The 14,690-nt window shown below is 42.1% G+C and overlaps 1 long non-coding RNA gene across 1 annotated transcript; it reads right to left on the bottom strand.

The window, feature by feature from the left end:
* Positions 1 to 4,371: 4,371 nt before the first annotated feature.
* Positions 4,372 to 10,622, bottom strand: LOC103677568. The gene is made up of 3 exons (XR_572440.2): positions 10,520 to 10,622; positions 8,261 to 8,361; positions 4,372 to 5,705 (listed from the first exon to the last, which is right to left on the bottom strand). It is a non-coding gene; the product is annotated as an uncharacterized LOC103677568 (long non-coding RNA).
* Between the last annotated feature and the right edge of the window lie 4,068 nt (positions 10,623 to 14,690).

Raw genomic sequence — 14,690 nt, 5'->3', positions numbered from 1 at the left:
CTTGAGCAAGCTACCTGATCTCTCTGGGCCTCTACTTCATCGTCTCTCATGGCTGCCCCATTCACGATAACTGCTAATGATGACAATTGTCCCAGTCCTTCCAGCAGCCCATCCCTACTCTTCTCCCATGCCGTGCGATGCAGCAGTCATCAGAAAGAACCCCCCTTCCACTCAGGCTGCAGCCCTGGACCCCACTGAAAGCTGCCTGCTGAGCTCCATCTGGGGACGCTTGTATACAATAACAGATACACCATGTTCCTGATCTTTTTCAGGAGAGGGATTCTGTTCTGATCCTGCAGCAGGAAAACAAGTTCACCAATTTGACACCTTTCTGCTTTACGTATATAACAACAACAACAACAACAACATCATCAGCTTTGGCAGAAACAAGAAGCCCTGAAATGTTTTTGCCTCTTTTAATAGTACCAAAAAAACATCTTTCCATCTGCTTGCCATTTAGCGCCGGAGCCTGGCAGCGCTGCAATTCCCAGAGCAGCGGCAGAGGACGAGGAAGCCGTCTGATGGCTGTGAGCGTTTGTGACTGTGTGCGGCCTGGGAAAGTAAACACCACTTGCCATTAAGGTAGCTGTGCTTTCCCTGGGGAGGGCAAGGGAAGGGGAGAGGAAGAAGGCTGGTATTCCAGACAGCAGCAGGACTCAGTGCTATTATTTTCTCTTTTAAAATTAGAAGACTCAGGGGCGCCTGGGTGGCTCAGATGGTTGAGCGTCTGTCTTTGGCTCAGGTCATGATCCCAAGATCCTGGGATCGAGTCCCCGCATTGGGGCTCCCAGCTCAGCGGGGAGCCTGCTTCTCCCTCTCCCTCTTCCTCTCCCCCTGCTTATGCTGTCTCTCTCAAATGAATAAAAACATAAGAAATAAATAAAATTAGAAGACTCTAATGCGTGCTACCTTCTCAGCTCACTGCTCCCTATGTGCCCTCTCTCAACTGTGCCAAGACACCCACACACAAGACACACCCATTTTTCCTCCTCTAGCCCACACGGGAGATGTGATCTGGAGAAGCACTAAATAAACAACCCTGATTCCAGCCCCCAGGGAGCACTCAGTCCTGGGAGCATAGCTCCAGAGGGAAGTAGCTATAGGGATGTGGCCTGGTACCATCATCCCTGCCTGGAATGACTCTGGAAGGACCACCTCTACTCTATACTTCTGGTTTACTGGGGTCAGTGGGGGTGCCCAGCTCATCAGGGACTATACTGTCGGTCTGCTGGGAGCAAAGTGCCCTGAATCCACTCCCATTAAGGCTGACTTGAGGCTAAGTTCTCATGGTAAAGGAAGGCTCTGGTTGGGAGCCATATACAGATCTCTTCTTAATCAGACCCAATGGCCCAAATGGAACCATTTCCTCAAGACATGGCTTCAGGGAAGATCAATGGCCTAGAGTGTGGGAGATCACCCGGGGGGCCTCAGAAAGAAAAGACTGCTGAGCTGAAAAGATGGATGTGTCAGCTAAAGGTGCCCTGAGTAAGAGCAAACCAGAGATGTTCTAGGGCCAGTGTTTGCAAACTGAGGCTTGCAGGCCATACTCAGCCCACAGCCTGCTTTTCGAGCTAGGGATAATTTTCCCATTTTTAAATAGTTGAAAAGGATTAAAAGAGTCACAATATTTTGTGACACATGAAAACTGTACGAAACTCAACTATGAGTAGCCATAAGTGATACTGTATTAGAACGGTCCTGCTGGTTCATTTACATGTGGTTTGTGCCTGCTTTCATATTATAATAGCAGAGTTGGGAAGCTGCAACAGAGACTGGATGGCTTCCAAAGTCTAAAATATTTACTATCTGGCTCTTTACAGAAAAAGTTTGCTGACCTGTGTTCTAGGGCGGTGGTTTTCAAACATTAGTGTACATTAGAAATCACCTAGAGGACTTGTTAAAACAGATCATAAGCCCGTCTCCGGAGTTTCTGCTTCTTCAGTAGGTCTGAAGTGGAATCTGAAATTGCATTTCTAATAAATTCCCAGGCGCTGCTGGTGCTGCTGGCCCCCCATGCACGCTTTGAGAACGGGTGTTCAAAGAGAAACAGGGACTGTGATGGTCCTTGGGATGGAGAAGGTAGAAAGAAAATGAGAGGAAACACTCAGGACAGTAGGTTCCAGGGGAACAGTCAAGCTGGAAAGGTAGGTAAAGGAATTTCCTAGGGAATGAACGCGTGTTCGAGCACACTTAGCAGACGCACACACACAAAAACAGCAGATGGAGAGAAAACTCGAGATCTGCAGCCTTAATGGAAAGGGGATGCTGCTGTGATGAAAAGGTGTGGGCTGAAGGAAATGAATTCCCTTTATGCTCTTGGTTTGCCTGGCTTTTAACCCTCTCTCTACCAGTGATAAGGAAGGGTTGATTAGGGAAGGGCCTACTTGCAATGATGTAGCTAGTCCTTAACCCTTCGGGGTAAGGTTATTGAAATTCCTTCAAAATTTCTTCCACCTCTCCCGAAAAAAGAACCAGTTATTCCTTTTGGTCACCTATTGCTGCCTAGCAAATTATCCCAAAACTTTATGCTTAAGACACAACAACCAGTTTTTTGCCCAGGATTCAGTAACTGGGTGGGGTTCAGCTGGGTAGTTCTCCTGTTGGGCCTTTCAGTGGCCACTAGGGTACACTTAGTCACTGGATCTAGAAGGACGCTGGGAATCGCTGGGCTCTCAGGACCTCTCTCTTGCTTCATGTGGCCTCTCCCCGTGGCCTCTCCATGTGGTCTCTCCAGCAGAGTACCCAGACTTCTAATGTGGTGGCTTAGGGCTCTGGAGAACACAAAAGCAGAAGCTGCCAGACCTTCTTAAGGGTTAGGCACAGAACTGGCTTGGCATCCCTTTCACGGTGGCCACAGTTTATTGGTTATTGTGAATCACAGGCCAATCCAGATTCTGGGGAAAGGACCCCCCCCCCCCCCCCCCGCAAGGTGCAAACACTGGAAGGAAGGCTAACTGGAGGCCACCAGTGTAATGGATTAGAGCAGCATCTGCTTGGGAAAGATTTCCACAAAACAAAAGGAAAATAGGTAATTGGGAGAACCCCCCCCTCCACTGGGAATCGATGGCTATGTGGGGACAAAGCTAAGATTTATAGCATTTTTGGGGTGATATCCTAGGACTGAAAGCACTGGAAGTTCTTCAAGAGCATTACCAGATGTTTTCCTTTTTTATTTTTTAATTGTACCCACCCAAGTTTTAGAACAGCATACTTCCTGCTTTGACTAAATGCACATAGTTACTGGCAATTATCTTAATTGCACATTCATGGAAACCTTACCAAAGAGGTGAAATAAGATTACCTTTAAGTTATGTAATTAGTGAGGTTGTTTTTGGTTGTTGTTTTCTTCTTAACATGAGCACACTGGAACATCCCCTTCTGAATGTTCTAAAGGCATCTGCATTGTGGAGTTTGTATTAGGAGGAAGGGAAGACTTGAAAGAATTACTTTCCTCCTAATATCTCTTCATTCTTTTTCGGCATATTTATTCATTTAGTTGTTTGTCTATAATTATAAAATGGGTTTTTTCAATACACATTGTACCTTGTATTTTCATTCAATGATTCTGTCCATATGAGCATATATAACCCTGTAACATTCTTTTGGATGGTTCCATGGTAATTTATTATATTATTTAGCTAATCTCTAATTGCTGGACCCACGAGAATTAAGAACATATGTTCACACAAAAATTTGTAAATGAGTATTCATAGCAGTGTTATTCATAATAGACAAAAAGTGGAAACAAAAGTAATGACCATTAACTGGTGAATGAATAAACAAAATGTGGCTTTGGGAAATTATTCAGCCACAGAAAAGGGAATGAAGTACTGATACTTGCTACAACATAGATGAAACCTGAAAGCATTACGCTAAGTGAAGGAAGCCAGACACAAAAGACCATGTATTGTTCCATTTATATGAAAGGCAAATTCATAGTGACCAGAGAGAAGATCCGCGTTCCTTCATTTTTGGAATGTTCTTTTTGGCTTCCAAGGTACTATTCCCTTCTGGGTCTCCTTGCTACATCCCTAATTCTGTTTCAGGTATATCATCCCCCCATTGCTCCTTAAATGTTGTGGACACTGACGACCCTCAAATCTTCTCACCCCCATGCTCATTCTTGTACACAGCTCAGAAGTGCCGTGACAAATTTGCTGACACTGTGACTTCCAGATTTATTCTTCCAGACTTTACCTCCTCCTGAGTCCTAGACTCTCTTGCCATTTACCTACGGAACATTTCTTTTTGTTTGTTTGCTTTTTTTTTCTTTTTCTTTTCCAGAATAAAACCTTTCTTTTTTCTTTTTTAATTTTTTTGATAATGTTCAGTTAGCCACTGAATAGTACGTCATTAGTTTTTGATGTAGTGTTCAATGATTCATTAGTTACGTGTGACACCCCATGCTCATCACAGCAGGTGCCCTCTTTAATACCCATCACCCTATGACCCCCGAACATTTCTTCTTGGGAGTTACTCAGATTCAACACAGAATTCATCATGTCCCAAACCATGCCTTTATGTTTTTCTATGTGTTGTTTCTTCCACAAGAAATGCCCTTCTCCCTTCTTTGTCTTGAGAACTCTTACTCATTTCTCAAGATTTAGCTTCAATCTGCCCTCTTCATAAAGGCCTCACAGGTTAGTTGGTTTAGATAATCAGCTGCTGTCTGTGTTCCCGAGCACTTTCCGCAAGACATTTTGCACATTCATCACACTGTATGTAGTTGTTTAGTCTAATTCATTTCCTCCAAGGCTGCCATTTTGTCTTACTTTTTTTTTTTTTTTTTTGGTATCTAGCAGTTAGTACAATTGCTGACGTGAGTGTTCATTGTTGAATGTGAGAAGACAATAGTAGTAACAGTGAATACTTCCATTGTGTTTACTGGATACCATGCACTGTTTTGAGTATTTTATTTGTATTAACTCACTTAAGCCCCACACAAACCCTCTGTGGCAGGCACATTATTATACCCATGTTTTGGATGTATAAATTGAGATTAGGAGACTTTAAGTAACTTTCCCAAGGTCATACGAATACCGAATGGCAGAGCTGGGATTAGACCTTGCAACCAAGCCTGTGTTCTTAATCATGACGGTATACTGATACTGAGAGTGGACTTGGCTAGTCCATTTCCTCTCCTAAGCCCTCAAAAGTCCCGGCTAAGTATTACTCTCATGTGAATTCACTCACAAACGTTTATTGAGTACCTCTTCTCTCTCTGTACCTGGCACAGTCTTAGGTAGACATTGAGGATAAACCGGTGAGTCAGAAATGAACCCTGCCTTCTTCATGTAGAACTTGGGAACAAAGGCCTTTCTACTTTCCACATTTATCAGTACATCACCCAAAGTCTGTCTGCCACTTAACTTCTGGTTAAATGAGAATAGAGAGAGATCGGTGAATGCTGCTTATGTTAGACAGGGTTTTCCAGAGAAACAGAACCACGTGTGTGTGAGGAGAAAGACAGAGATTTATTTGAAGGAATAAATAGGCTCATGCAATTATGGGTGCTGGCAGGTCTGAAATTGGTAGGGGCAGGCTAGCAGACTGGAAATTCAGCTAAGAGTTGATGTTGCATTCTTGAGTCCCAAATCCACAGCACAGGTTAGCAGTCTGGAAACTCAGGCAAGATTTCTATACTGCAGTCTTGAGGCAAAATTCCTTCTTCAGAAAGCTGCAGTCTTCATTCTTAAGGCTTTCAACTGATTGGAAGAGGTCACCCACATCATGGAGGATAATCTGCTTTGCTTAAAGTCTACTGATTGTAAATGTTAATCACTTCTAAGAAATACCTTCGTAGCAACATTTATACTAGTATTAGACCAAACAACTGGGCAACAAAACCCAGCCAAGTTGACACTTAAAATTAACCATCACACTGCCCATAGTGACAGATGCCCAAGGTTGGAAGGGAAAGTCTCAGAAGCAGTGGTCATATAAACTACCTCCAATGAAGGAAAAATTGTGTTAACTTAGAGGCTATTTCATATGCTGTGGTCTAAATTTACTAGGAACATGCTTAAAGCTGCCTGATATATTTTTTCCATTTCTTTTTTTTTTTTTTAAGATTTTATTTAATAATTTACTTGACACAGAGAAAGAGCAAGCACAAGCAGGGGGAGCAGTAGAGGGAGAGGGAGAAGCCTACTCCCCACTGAGCAGGACTCAATCCCAGAACCCCCGGATCATGACCTGAGCTAAAGGCAGATGCTTAACCGACTGAGCCACCCAGGCGTCCCTATTTTTTTTTCCTATTTCTTAAACATCCATACCACCTTTCTCCATTGTCCCCAAATACTCTTTCCTGTGATCAACACTTGCTTCTGCCATTCCAGCTCCTGGAATGCCCTTTCTGTTTCTCGTTACAAACAACATGTCTTCCTCATGGAAAGCGTTAAGACAATTGTCCTACACCATGTTTTTTGGGACTCTTCTCATTTAGCTTCAGGCTTCCAAGATGCCTGAATTCATAAAACTGATAAAATTATGGAACTTTAGAACTTGAAGGGAAACTCAGTGGACAAGATAATCAGATTTCCTCATTTTACTGATGAGGAGACTGGATGCAGTGACTTTGCTGACCCTGAGGTGAAACCAGGACTAGAATTCAGGTCTGCTCTGCCAACTTCAGGCATTTGAAGGTATGAGAGACAGGAGAGAACCACTGCCTATGGAAGGAAAACTAGCTTTAGGAGATAGGAGATGATGCCCTGGATATAACTAGCAGACTTAGATGAATCCTTATACCTCCCTGAGCATCAGTGGCTTAAATCAGTGCTTCCCAAACTTTAATACTCATACAAATCTCCTGAGGATCTTGTTATAACACAGATTCTGATTCAATAGGTCTGATGTAGGGCCTGAGATTCTGCATTTCTTTAGATGATGCCAATGCTGCCAGCCATGGACCATCTTTTGAGTAGAAGGCTATATGATCTGTAAGCACAATCTGAGCCTAAAAATTCTATGATTTGGTGATTCTATGGTAGGGATGGCAGTGTCAAAGGTAAAATGGGCAGCAAGGGAAGAAATGTTACATTTTACTTATACTTCTCTACATATTCTTTTTCACAGTACTTTTCCTCTACTTAGGGTCACCATGTATTCTGGTTTGCCTAAGAAAGTCAAACCTTGGCTTATGCCTGTTTCCCCAATGTGATGATTAAAAGAGACCCTTTCACTCTCAAAAGTGTCCCCGGTAGGACAATAAGTTCGATGGTTACCCATATTTTAAGTTTCTTTTGCTCATTATCTATGTTCACAGAATATGGAACGCATCAGATTTCCACAGTTTGCATATTTCAAGCCAAAGGAAAAAGTACATTCCAGAAAGTTTTCCTACACGGCACGTCAGAACTCCACGGTTTGTGAATTTCTGTTTTCTTTCCTTACAAACAGCGCACCCCGTGCAGGGACTTTTGGCAAGGGCCTTTTTGCGTTCAGCCCGCCCAAGATGTGGGACCCTGGGAAAAACTGCCTGATGTTTGTTTTGTGGTGGAGAGCAGCAAAGCTCACTCACAAGATTAAAAACTAAATGGAAAAATACCTCATGGGTGATTTTCCCACTTCCTATTCTCATAGAATCAACGTCTGAGTGTACAATTCCCAAGTTCAGGGGCAGCTCATGGAATGAGCTTCTATGCCCACCTCACTAAAGGTGTTCCTCAAGGAGCTGCACAGAGAAGGTTCCGGGCCCAAACTACAAATCCACCACCTGCTTGTTCCTCTGGTCTGCCTTCAGGTCCTACATCTTCAAAGGATCCCATTCAAGGGAATATATTCCTAGAGGTTTCTGCTCTCAGTTGTCACCTTCTATAATTAGCTAGTGGCATTTGCTCTTTATTCATTTATTTAATAAGCATTTGCTAAGTGTCTACTGTATGACAAGAAAGGATTAGCTCACAGCTGAAATTAAGAATTGGATATAGCGTAGGCTGTAGATCTTAGTCCCTTAGTCCCAAAGAAGGTGAGAGAAGGTGGGGGATGGGGTTCATGGATAATTGGAGGGGCAATAAATGTAATGCTCTTTTTCTACAACTGATTCAGAACTTATGAGCCTATGTATAAGCAAGGGAGGATGAAGCATGTAATTCATTTCAATCACAAAAAGCTAACTTTCTGCTCATCTCCTTCAAATCTTTGCTCAAAGGATGTTAGCTCACTGAGCCACCTTGGCCACCCTGTTTAAAATTGACACTCATCCCCCAACCCAGACCTCCAAATCTCTGCTCTCCCATATATTTTCCACTATGCTTACCTTATAATCCCTGACATACTTCATCTGTTTATGATGATTATTGTCTTTCTTCCTCCATTAGAAAGTGTGCTTCATAAATTTGTTGCATAAATGTCCCAGACCTGTAACAATGGTGTCAGACAGGCAAAATTAAAGGATGAGCTAAAATTTGAAAACAATGTCATAACAACAGAAAGTGACTCTTATACAATAAGGGGCAGGAATAAGAACCAGATAAGCACACAAAGCGTTAGGGAATTTTGAGCACAAGTCAACAGATGGCAGGGAGCAAAATTACTACACTCCTATTTTGCTTCTTTCTTGCCCAGTAAGGAAAAGAAAATTAAAACTTGCATGGTGGAACTGAGCCAATGATATAAAGAGAGAATTGCAATTCAGAGCACACACTTGTATGTGCTCACAGCTCCAGACCCAGCTGACTGATGTTTCAGGTCCTAAAGGCACTTTTGATCAACTTCAGAAACACTATAGGTATTCTTGAACAACGGAAAATGCAGGAGAGATTTTAAAAGTATCCTAATTTTCAAATGGAAATAAGAATGGACTGCATAGCATTCAAGCATGTATGGTACGAGTTTTCAATATAAAAATTAAATAAATAAGACAAGGCCCGGTGCTAATTTCTTATGTGCTCTTACAGAGATGTCATCTAGGTTGACCTAAAGTCATTCGTAAGTGTTTTTTAGATTCTTGGATTCAGTAGTCCATTGAGCTATGAATTCCCCTAACATGTACTATCCCAAAGATCATAGCTCACCTTCTTATTCACAGCACCATAATCAGAGATTTTGTCAAGTACTTTGTGGAAATCACAACACAATTTGTGTATGGTTTTGCTGTAACTAAATAATGACCCTAACCAAAAGGAAATGAGGTTAGCACAACACGACCTGGTCCTGAGTGATCATTGTCTTATTTTATAAATGTTCATAAATTAGGTGTTTGCCATGAAAGTCTACATTTTGATAAGGAGCAACATCACACGTATACCATTTTCCTATTACACAAACATTTGGAAGTAACTACTATGGAAAGTAATACCATGCATAATAAAAAATTACTTTGACAGGATTGAATGTTAAGTGTAAAATTACGAAGATAAAATTTAGAACTTCCTACAATTTTATCGTTGTACGAAGGGGACGATCATCCTTGGAAAATTCTCTTTGATAGTTTACTTGATTATAAATTTAGTAGGATTCCACATGCTAACCCAGATGTGGCTTCTAAGGGAATCAAAGTTTAAAAAGGAGTATAATATCTAGATCACAGGAAGTCATTAGGCTCATCTGAGTCTGTTCTGGTCATTTACATGCTGTCTAGTTCAAGGGAAACGTTTTGGAAGGCCACTGACAAAGCACAGTAGTTCCTAAGTGCACAGTAAGAGTTATAGGAGAAGTTTGTCAAGTACATGGAGACTGGCTCTAATTAGCCATGACCTAGAAACTTGTGAGTTCATGCCTTATCAGGTGTCCTAGTGAGGTAGGGAGGAATGCTGCTGGGCACAAGTGGCAAAGCGGACGGAAGAGGCTATAAATTTCTTTTCTATACAGGAAGGATAAAAGAGAGCGTAAGTTGGTGGTAAAAGAAAGCAGGAAACATGACCTCATGCAAAAAAGGGAGCCTCGATCTTGCTCCATTCATCCCGCTATGAAGGTGATGCAGGTGTGGGCAGTCACGTTGATAGTAAGGGCTAGCAACACAGAGGCAGCCCGGCAGAGTCCTCAGCAGGGCCCACTCAGGAACCAGCCAACCTGAGTTTAAATCCTGGGACTTCCACTTAACAGCTAGATAGCTGACTGAGGTGTTAAAACTCTTTGTGCCCCAGATTTCTCATCTATCATATAGGACTAACAGTGCTTAGCTCGTGGGGTTTATGTGAGGATTAAACAAGATAATATATGTAAAGTTCTCAGACTCTGACACAGAAGCACTATGTGAGTTTCCCACGGATCGAGCGCTTGCTGTATCTCAAGCATTACTGTATGATTTAATGCTCAGAACAACCCTAGTATAGGGGAACCATTGAAATAACTTCTCCTACAGATGAGGAAGCTAAAACTTTGAAAGGCTGAGAAACCTATCCAAAGATAAGCAAGCAGAATATTATAGAATCATTCTGCAAACTCAGATTTTTCTGATCAAAGCATCTGAGATTTTAACCTCTGGACTTTATTGTCTCTAATATGATTTCAAAAGAACCAGGGAGCCCAGCTTACAACTGTGAACAAACCGCCAAACCACAGGTGACAATATTACCTGTGGGGTTTTGAAAGGGCTGCAGATGATGCCCACAAAGTCCAATCTCCGATATCACAAGGAGTGGCAGGCTAGAGTTTTGATGACTGTGCCCAGGATTAAGGATCAGCGTGCTGGAAAGAAGTAGGAGAAAAAATTATGAGACGAGACATTGTAAGATTTCTAGGTCATCTTTACCAGGTGAGCTGTTTAGAACTAGACCACTAGATCCAAATGCAGTAACACAAGAAGGTAAGCCAAGATGGAAAGCCCTTTCCTATTACCTGGGAGAGAGAAAAAAGGCTGTGTAGCATTGAGTTTCTCTTCTCTGGGGTTCATGCTGCATATTGCACTGATAAAGGGTTAAAGGACCAAAACAAAAGATACAAAAGCAGAAGACCCAACAAAAGTGGGAAAGAAGGGAAACAAGCAACAAGCCTGATGGGGAATTCAACCACAAATTGGATTTCAATCTACTACATCTGTGATTTGGGCTGCAAGGAATTTTCCTTAGGCCATTAAGGGAGATTCCAGGAAACATAATTTTGTAGAAGATCTCTAAATCAGTCTTATTTTTGTGGAATCCTCTGATTTCCTAATGGCACTCCCATTTGTATTGTATACTTACCAATGTGGGCATATTCCCAAATCCGTTTATGTTATTGCTCTTGTTATTGGGATTGCATGCTTTAATCAAATATTACATAGACTGATGACAAGAGTCATCAGCCAGCTATTAGTTCGGATCATTTTCATTAAGAGTTCTTCTACATCTGACTACCTGCCGGCCTTCTGAAAAATGGGACTATTATAAGCTTACACATACAATAAAAGGAATTATTTTAAAAAACTATTTTCAGGGGCGCCTGGGTAGCGCAGTCGTTAAAGCGTCTGCCTCCGGCTCAGGGCATGATCCCTGCATACCAGGATCGAGTCCCACATCGGGCTCCATCGCTATGAGCCTGCTTCTTCCTCTCCCACTCCCCCTGCTGTGTTCCCTCTCTCGCTGGCTGTCTCTCTGTCACATAAATAAATAAAATCTTAAAAAAAAAAAAAAACACTATTTTTAACCTGGGGAAGCAATGACTTAGAATTATTGATTTCACACATATAAAGAACTATCCTGTTTGAGGATAATTAAGTTTCTTCTAGGAGACTCCATACAGAATGTTCTAGAAATAGCTCTTAAATAAATTGAACAAAATGTGGTAAAGACAATATAGTATAATAGAAAGAATAAAGCTCCAGTGCCAGGCAAACCTGGGCATTAAGTCTTGGTCCCCACCTTGTATGATATAAATTGTCAAGATACTTCTCAAAGCCTCAATTTTTTCCTCCATAGAAGTACAATAATATTTATCTTAAAACATTATGAGCAATAAATAAGATAGTCTATCTTAAGTTCCTAGCACAGTTTCTGGCATTTATTAGACACATAATAAATGGTTGTTCCCTTCCTCATCTTCTTTCCTGTCCCTGGAGGTATGAAGCAGAAAAAGACAATTATCTACTTAGACACACTACATCTTAATGCCTAATAGTTCAAGATATGGATAGAACTATAAAAATTCCTTCTGGATCAAGGCAGACACTGTTGACACTGTCTGTTCTTTACCTACTTAAAAGCCATTTACCTCTTTCTTCCTGGATTGCAGCCTTCCACATTTAAGATTAGGATAAATATCCTTTAGCTTCTGGGAAAGTCAGCCTGGCCCCCCATCTAGGAGTTGACCAAAATCCAGCCCTTTCATGGAAGATCATATTACCTTTAAGTAAATGTTCACTCCTTCCCATGACCTCCTTGAGAAGAGTATCCCTCCTGCCCCATTGACTTTGGACTTGGAATGCAGCAGAACTAGAGTGTGCCAATTCCAAGCCAAAGTTTGCCCCTTGGGGAGCTGCTGACTGGAGGGGATACACCCTGGGTAGCCCAGGTCTCTAAGAAGGAGAGAGACCCAAGGGCCAGTTGTCCCAGCCAACCTGCCAACTTGCAGCCTAAAGCAGAGCCACCTCTGCTTATGAGATATAAGATAAAATTGGGTGGGAAGCTTCTGGAAAATAGTTTTCCTCTGTGATAAGAAAAAAGTGTGTGAAGACGAACTCTCTGCTCAGTGCCACATCTTGATTTTGATTGAACTAGTCAGCTTCTGACCATGAAGAGAAAGCCTGAAGAGAATCACAGACACTGGCCCAGAATCACAAACCCATACCACCAACCATCTTCATTTCTTGCAAAGTGACAAGAATAAATCCTATCTGTTTAAACCAGGATTTGTTTGGCATCTCTGTTATCTGCAGCTGAATATATCCGAAGTGATACATGTCAATACTGAACCCTAGAACTACTTAAGAATTCTAGTGTTTATAACCAAAGCTAATGTATTTGACAACACCCAGAATTATTTCTGGTTTGTGACCAGATGTCATGTATTGTCATTACTTGTGATTTCACAGGCTCATTCAGTCAGCACTGCCTGCTCATCACGGGACACCCAAGCATTTAGTATGTGCCCCGGGGAACCGTGTTCCCCATAACCACACAGATGGGTACAGAGCTTCATTCCTTTCAGAGAACCTCCCTTCCCTTTCATCGTGCGCCTTCTCCCCAGGTTCAAATGTCCCATGTGTAGCAAGAGTTACTTCTCGAAACTTTGACTTGGTCACCTCCCAAGGGCTCTCGTGCCTCTCCCTGTCTCCTTGGCACACCTGGACCTAAGAAATATATAAGTGAGATTCCCATGCAAGAGGGGAGAGGACGTGAAACAAGCCCCATTCACTGATTTCTCATTTCAGAGCTAGGCTGCTGCCACCCTAGCCCTGGTGCCAGAGAGATACCTGAGCTCAGGTGACAGTTCTGCCACTTCTCGGCTGTGGGAAACATGGGCAGATTACGGAACCCTGCTTCGCCACCATCTCCTCATAAGCAAAATGGAGCTAGTCATAGTGCACACCTCATAGTAGTGTTACAAGGCTCAACCGAGTTAATGCAACTAAGATGCCTAGAATGGTGCATAGTAAGCCACAATTACATAAAAATTGGCCAATTTTGTTACTTCAGTCAAATTATAGAATGCTGAAGCTCATGGCAGACAGACAGTATCAGGAAGGTGGGCAGGATAGCACAATAGGGGAGCTGGGGCGATTGGACATTCTGGCTCATACACGGTCTTTGGAATTATAGAATTATAGTGTCAGCGACCCAATACTACATGTAAATGCCCTTTACCGCATTCTCATCAAGTGAATCTGTTTTTAAGACACTGCATTCTTTCCTGAGGTGGTTCCTTTCATCAGAAATTTGTATCCTGGTAGCTTCTACTGATGGATCCTAATTTCTTCTCTTTTGGGATATACAGAGTAAGTCTAATCTCAAATGTATGAGCTCTTCAAATATTTTGTGAAGCATTGTTACCCACCCTACCCCCTTCTGGCATAGGTCTTTTCCAGATTCAATAGCTCTTACACGCGTGTCAGTTCATCCTGTGACAAAGCACCTCTATTTTCACCACACAGCTCACTTTGCCTATGTCCCTTGTGTGCACACAACACACTGTAGCACAAAGCACATCAGGGCAGTCCCAGCTCCTCCCTTGTTTTAGAAATAATACTTGTGTTGATGCAGCCTATAGACTCATGAATCCTTCTGGCAGCCTCATTGACTCATGCTGCATTTTCTTTCCCTATGCCTGAACTGCTACTAAGCACCACGTTTTCTTTCTGTATTTGTCTGGTTACAAATGAAGCCCTGATACAGAATATCATTTTTATTATTACTACATTTCATCCTATTACATGCAGTCCATCATTTTAGCTTGTTGTGAGATCTTCCTGTCATCTGCCATCTGCTCTGTTTTCCATCCCACCTAGATCTCTGTCCTCGGAAACTAGATCTTCATCATCTGAAAACTTAATAAGCTGGTGAAACTGTGGGACAGATCAGAGCATGCCACCAAAAACCTATCCAGATTGTCATGGACTCTATAATTAGCACACTTTAGCGTAAGTTTTTAACAAGTTTCAAATTGTACTTATCTGTCCATGAGGACTGCACAAGGCTCCTTGTCAAATGCAGAAATACCAGGTCTCAACATCTAAGAGTTCCAGAGCCCCCTCTCTATTAACAACCACCACCACCAACAAAAAAAGAAAGAAAGAAAGAAAGAAAGAAAGAAAGAAAGAAAGAAAGAAAGAA

This window comes from Ursus maritimus, unplaced genomic scaffold, assembly GCF_017311325.1.
Source record: "Ursus maritimus isolate PB19 unplaced genomic scaffold, ASM1731132v1 scaffold_10, whole genome shotgun sequence".
NCBI classification, from domain to species: domain Eukaryota; kingdom Metazoa; phylum Chordata; class Mammalia; order Carnivora; family Ursidae; genus Ursus; species Ursus maritimus.
Note: the sequence above shows the minus strand (reverse complement) of the source record. Positions and strands in the feature narration are given on the sequence as shown.